The sequence below is a fragment of the Mastigoproctus giganteus genome, chromosome 1 (assembly GCF_048544385.1).
Source record: "Mastigoproctus giganteus isolate SK-2022 chromosome 1, ASM4854438v1, whole genome shotgun sequence".
NCBI lineage: Eukaryota > Metazoa > Arthropoda > Arachnida > Uropygi > Thelyphonidae > Mastigoproctus > Mastigoproctus giganteus.
The window spans coordinates 181,498,861-181,506,101 of record NC_143575.1 but is presented as its reverse complement, the minus strand read 5'-3'; the positions used below and the strand labels follow the sequence as shown (position 1 = coordinate 181,506,101).

Here is a 7,241-nt window from a genome sequence, read left to right as displayed (position 1 = left end):
AGGGGGTAGGGAGTAGAACAAAAAAGCCATGCGAGGCGAAGAAAGGGTGTTCCTGGGTTAGGGTTCCGAAGTGTGATTCCTGAGGAGAGTCCCCGAGAGAGAATCGTCGCAGAGCTAAACCAGAAATGAAGGAGGGGATGTATAAGTGTTTTTAAGAGTTAAGTAAAAATGTATAGTGGGGGATGGAGAAGCAAACCTGCTGAAGAAGCGATAGGGAAGCTGGAAGTTTCCGCATGGAGATATATGTGATCAGCACACAGTGAGAAATATCGCCGATGAAAGCATTGACAAATTAGGCAACTCACATAGAGTAGGGAAGAGAGCTTGAACAGCCCAGACAGACTCCCAAACGCCACGGCAATGTTCTGATGCCCTGGAAAGACCAAGAGGAAGGAGATATAAACCCCGAGGAAATGTTAGCAGTTCCGGAGTCGACGGGAAAGTGAAGCTACAGACTAGCAGCAAATTTCCAAAGATGAGCAGCCGTCCACTTACTAGGAGATGAGTTCTAGGGAGTTCTATGGTTACACCAGCCCCAAGTTGCAGAGATGAAAGGCCTTGCAGGAAGATTCGCCTCGACAGTATAAGTGCTAAAAACACACAAATGACAAATGACACACAAATGACTCCTAAACACACAAAAAAAAGGACCTTAGAGAACGTATAGTTAAATCAAGGGAGAGTTTGATTCATATATACATATATATGTGTAATTTAGAAGTATAAGAGAGAAATAGTATGTTGATCTAAATCTCAAGTTAAAGTAAAGAACAGCAGGAATATATATATATATATATAAGATATATATTGTCTTTCGTTTTGAGAATGCTCATTACCCATATTTTGGAAGGGATAAATTAAAAAGTTTACCAAGAAGAACTTATAGATATTAATACATGAATATATACATTATGTACACATGCTACTTCACTGTGAAAGATCAACTGTATGGATACTGATCATGACAAGTAAGACGTAAATCCTGGACCTGATAGTATACATCTATCCAAGAGACATGAAGAATAATGTGCTTGATTTATTAATTAGTCTAATCAATAGTGCATACCTTATATAATTAACTGCTTGACAGTATCAATCTGAATTATGTACACAGCTATCAATTATTCATTTTTGTAAATAATGTTAATAAACAAATTTGTATATAGTTCATATGAGTTGTGTTAGTCATTTTGAACACATAACCAAGAATCTGTGTGAGGAATATATTATTCAAAACCCCCTATAATTTGAAATCTTCTGGGAAATTAACAAGTCAGGTGCAAAGTGGGAGGGGACAGAAAGGGGGGGGGGATATAGAAGAGTTCAGTGAAAAATTAATTAAATAAAAATTAATGGAATAAGAGAGATTGTAATTAAATAAATAAAAGAATAAAGTTTATTAAAAAACCTCCCCCCCACATTTTCATCAAAATATTCTCCACGAGATTTTATCACTGTCTTAGACAGACGTGGTATTCTGGCGATTAATTTTATAATAATGTCTCTAACATTATTCCAAGCGATTTGCAAGGTTCCCATAAATACCGTATTTGAAAATGGGCAGACTACGGACTTAACGGTCTAAATGATCCCATAAAAGCTCTATTTAATTTAAGTAAGTCGACTGGGGTGGCCACACCATAATTTGCAATACCGCCTCCTGTTGTTTGGTTGCTAGTAATTCCATGCACAACTTAGAGTTGTGTGCTTCGGGTATTTTCGGATTTTATAAGGGTTGTCTTGTAATATAAAATTTCTTCCACAAAGTCGGAAATCCAGAGGATATTGCATCATGTTCGAAAATGTTTTTATAGACTTCTTTTCTTAAAATTCCTTCAATTCTCACGATGTCACCCACTCCAGAAAAACAGAAGCAGTCCCAGATCATGATGGAACTACCAACATGCTCGACGGTAGCTACTAAACAACGTAGCACCATTTTTATTTCAGTTGATCGTCTCACATAAACTCTACGCTTGGATCCAAACACTTGAAATTTGGATTCTTCCGTCCACAGTATGTTTTTCCACGCTTCATTTGTCAATGTTCAGGGCTCTTAGCTCCAGCCAACCGTTTCTTTCGATTTTCCGATTTTTATAAGGGTTGTTGGACCGCTACACGGCCAGGTAGTCAAACAAGCAGGTAGTCCTGCTTGTTTGAAACGAAGTTTTATAGTGGATGAAGATACGGGAGTTCCTCTGTTCCTATTGCACTCAGCTCGGATTTCAGGTGCAGTAAGTCGTCGATTGCGTTTAGAAATCAGTGCTGTGGTCATACCCTTGTGCTTCCTGATCGTGGATTGTCCTTTAAATTGCCAGTCTCATTGAATCGTCGACTGGTAGTTTGTGCTCCTTTAAATGAAACACCTAGTTTTTTTTTTTTTTTTTTTTTTTTGCCAGTACTGTACTTCTAACAGAATAACTTTCTTTATACAGAGTTATAACAGCATTTCTTTTTATAATGCTCAGTATCTTATTTCTTGCTATGTTTATCACGAAACACAAAAACTTACACTAAACACTCTTTCTGAATGACGGGTGTTCGATTTTATAAGTTAACTCCTACTCCTAAATTTATATTATTACAAAACACACTAGAATCATCTACAATTTTATATAATATAGCAACAATACTCCCGCTTTCTAGAATATTCTAGAATCAACTAAACCGTTCTCCCACCTTCAACAATGTTCTACCTAATCTACCACAGGAGTCTTTTACGCCTTTCTGGAATATTCTAGAAAATCTTAAATATTTCATAAATATTATTTTTAAGTTTTTTTTTTATTTTTATACATAATAGAAAATATTTTAATAAAAAAATGGTAAACAAGTTGGTCATATTTTAATAAAAAGTATTAGTCGTTATCGATGCCACCCCATCGCTGTCGCAAGGTGTGAGTATTTTACGTACACACTCAAGAAAAAATCCCATAAGAAAATTAAGAAAAATTAAACGTGACTCCAAACTTTTATACGGGAGTGTATGTGATTGTTAGAGTAATCGAAAATTAAGCTCGAAGAATTTGCACCCACTTATTCAGGCTCTGGGAGTGTGAGGACTATATCAATTACAAGTTTGGGCAGATACATAATTAATTTTGGTTACGGAATGCCAGAGTTCCTGATTTCCAGTTCAAGCACTGGTTCATTACGTAAACAGTTTAAAAATTCAAACTGTGCCAACCTTTTTTTTTTGTCCTTGAGGTTTTATTGTATACCGGAAGTCCACCTTAGCTTACAAAAGGGGTTGTTCCAGAAGTTTGTTCATAAATCGGCTGTTCAAAAATTGAGACATTTTCGAGCATTATTGTACAAATAATTTATAGGAAGTACGGGCGCAAATAAATTTTGTTTCAAATAAAAAACACACACACGTTCTGTAATAAATAGTGATCATTCAATCAGAGAACGCGCTAAACTCCCGTAATTTGCATGGCATCTCCCAATGGGACCTGCGTTTGTTTTCCAAAATTATATGTGCATCCTTCTTAAGCGATCAAACTAAACTCACGGCAAATAGCAACCAAATAGCAACCATATTTTTTTCTCCTAACTTTGCACCTTTAGTTGTTTCTTCTACACTCTGCTTTCAACTGACTCACTACACCATGATATCAACCATCTGCCGTTTTGCCTTTTACCGGTTACGCGGAAGTAAAGATTTCACCTCACTCCATAAAATTATTAAGTCTGTCCAACCACTTTGAAGAGAGTACAGTACTCAGTAAAGTACGATAAAATTATTTTAGAATTCAGAAAGCTATTTTTGACGTTTGTAATCGGCTTATGGTATGGGGTAAGCGTTTCAGTTCAATGGATTGTCTATTGAAATATACACTGCCCTACCATTAATATCCGGACAACCCTCCACGGATGGGGAAACAGGTCCTATGAATGCAACGTCACAGAACCTGCTATAAATATGCACACTGGGCTTCGAACGGACAATTTCAAAAGTGGGCATGCAAGATGACACGTTCAACAGAATTGATCACCTCAATAAATGCTAGACGCCGATTAACATGGTGTAAGGAGCGCGAATCCTGGACTGTAGAGCAGTGTAAAACAGTCCTATGGACCGACGAGACGAGGTTCGCACTCTACCAGTGTGATGGCCGTTCCTGGGTATGGCGAACGCTAGGGGGAACAGTTCCTTCCTGATTGTATCCTCCCAACAATGAAGTTTGGTGGAGGCAGTGTCGTGGTATGGGGCTCCTTTCATGGTTTGGGCCTATTAGTCGTTACCGACAAAACCTTGAATGCTGTTCAATACCAGGACATCCTAGTTATGCACTTCCAACATTATGGCAATACTTCGGGGGAGGCCCATACCTGTATCAGCAGGACAACGCGCCATGCCATACTGCTCGGGTCGTAACAGTGTGGTTTGAGGACAAGGGTGTGAAAAAGTTGGATTGGCCAGCCCAGAGTGCTGATCTGAACCGTATAGAGCATCTTTGGGATGCATTGCATCCTCGGGTACGTGCACGCAGAGATCGCCCAAAGAACAAGGCAGAACTGGTGGCTGCGTTAAAGGTCGAGTGGCAGAACATATCACCTGACATTTATAAAAAGCTGGTTGAGAACATGCAGCGAAGCTTGAAGGCCGCCACAAAAGCAAAAGGTTTCAGCACAAAATATTAAACGACACAATAAAAGTTTTTTTTTTTTTTTTTTTGTTGTTGTCTAAAGGCAGGTGTCCGGATATTAATGGGAAGGCAGTGTAACATAGCAGTGTTAGCAAGTAGCAAAAAAAAGTTCCGGGTGATCCTTCCATTTTTGTACATATTCCTTATTCATATATTCCTTCCCTTAAATATGTACACATGGTCCTTAAAATGTATGTACCCAGTACATACATTTTAATATCTTGTTTGTAAACAACGTCATTACAGGTTTCATCCGGTATTTTTGTATTTTACCTGAGAAGAAAAGAAAAAAGAAAAGAAAAAAAACAAAAAAATCACAAGCACTGTAATGAAATATCTTATGGTATCGTTTGTATATAGCGATGTCGTCACTCGGAAGTTTCTGTATTTCTACTATATTAAAATAGGGATAAATTTGATTACGCGTTGTCGTCTAAAAAGCGTGTGACCCGGTGCAGCTGCAGCTGCACCTGCACCTGCCTAATGCCGGCTCTGCCCACGCGTCGTTCCCAGACTTACTATTGATAAAGGCACTCGATAGTCACATATTGTGCTTAATATTTAATATAGAAAAACTTTTGATGTTAATTTTTGGTTGAATGTTTCGGTCGCTTTTTACTTGAAGGTGTACTGTACAGTATTTCTGTGAGCCTGAATCGACCAGAAGATCGTGATCGAGTACTTACCCGGCCCAGGTTTATACAGATGCCACCCCATCGCTGTCGCAAGGTGTGCGTATTTTACGTACACACTTAATGAGGCAACTAAAGAAATAATACAAATTAATTAATTTGTGTATAGCATGGTATTCAGATAATATTTCATATTTAAAACAGAAACAAGCAGTTTTAGGGCAATTTAACATGGCCTTGAATCTATCACTGTTGTTTTCTCGTTATAGCAGTTCGAAAACTCCACAGGAAATACAGTACAGTATGAGTATACCACTCCGCTTTTCCAGAACTTTCCAGTGGTGATAGATGGCAGCACAAGACGTCATTGAACGGTTGCCATTAGCAACAAGAACGTGCCTCCCGATCGTTCAAGAACCTTCCAGAAGGAAGCGCTACACATATAAATATCACCGAGAGTTGTTTTCATAGTCTTCAAACTAAAGTGGTGATAGCAACGGCTGATAGCTTTCAGTTAGTTGACATTAAGTGTTTTTCTTTAATTAATTACGAGTACAGTATTTAGCTTTTTTTTTTTCAACAGTAGCTGGTTCTTCGACTGACAGTGTTTCTGTAGAAGACATTTAAACCGATATTATTATGGGAAAAGATTATTACAACGTACTAGGTTTAACTCGAAGTGCTACAGAAGACGAAATTAAAAAAGCGTACAGGAAGTTAGCCTTGAAATTCCACCCAGATAAAAACAAGTCGCCGGAAGCCGAAGAGAAATTTAAAGAAATTGCAGAGGCCTACGAAATCCTCAGTGACAAGAAGAAGAGAGAGGTGTATGACCAGTGTGGAGAAGAAGGGCTAAAAGGCGGCGTCCCGGGAAGTAATGGCAGTGGAGGAACGCAGTTTACATATACTTTCCATGGAGATCCGAGGGCTACATTCGCACAATTCTTCGGAACGGATGATCCGTTTAAATTTTTCTTCCAGTCCAACCGAAACGATCCAAACAACCACTCGAACAATTTTCACGCAGACGATGATATGGATGTTGATGGTGATCCTTTTGGATCACATTTCGGTGGAAACACGAACCCTTTCTATTCCAGGATCTTTACGAACAGCAGTCCAAACATATCACGGAGAAAACGGAAACAGGATCCGCTAATTGAACGTGAAATTCATGTTTCCCTAGAAGATATCCTCGTTGGCTGCGTTAAGAAAATGAAAATCAGCAAGCAGGTGTTGAACCCTGATGGACAGAGCACAAGAAAAGAAGAAAAGATTCTTGATATTGCTATTAAACCTGGATGGAAAGCGGGAACAAAAATCACTTTCCCGAAGGAAGGAGACCAAAGACCGAATATGGTTCCAGCAGACATTGCATTTGTGATCAAGGACAAGCCGCACCCTTTCTTCAAGAGAGAAGGTGCCGACATCAAGTATATAGCTAAAATAACACTTGGGCAGGCCCTATGTGGTGTACGGTTGCAAATTCCAACACTAACGGGTGAGAAGAGGACGCTGAATATAAATAGTATTGTTAAGCCGGACAGTGTACATCGTATAGAGGGCTTAGGACTGCCTTACCCTAAAGAACCAACAAAAAGAGGAGATCTGCTTGTAATATTCAATATACTGTTTCCAGAGGTCCTTCCAGAAACAACGAAAGAAATTCTTCGGGACTGTTTACCTTAAGACTGCCTCTTCGCTGAAGAGAGGACTGAATACTGGCAAATTGGTGGTGTGTGAGGTGAAATTCCTTCAGAGACTAACGTGTACCAAATCGGATCCGGAGCTTCCTGTCGCGGTCCAAGAAAAAAAAAAAAAAAAAAAAAAGACTGAACTTTTACTGCCAAAGACTTCATGGTGTATTTTTTTTTTTTTTGTATATAAATTCGTGTTTTTTCTCTTTGGAGCTCCTTTTGTACATGTGTAAATAATGTATAATAAATATATTTTTTGT

General features: G+C 38.6%; 1 pseudogene; it reads left to right on the top strand.

Annotated features, from left to right (window-relative positions):
- Window positions 1–5,923: 5,923 nt before the first annotated feature.
- LOC150091341 (dnaJ homolog subfamily B member 4 pseudogene) lies at window positions 5,924–7,034 on the top strand (annotated as a pseudogene).
- Window positions 7,035–7,241: the final 207 nt, after the last annotated feature.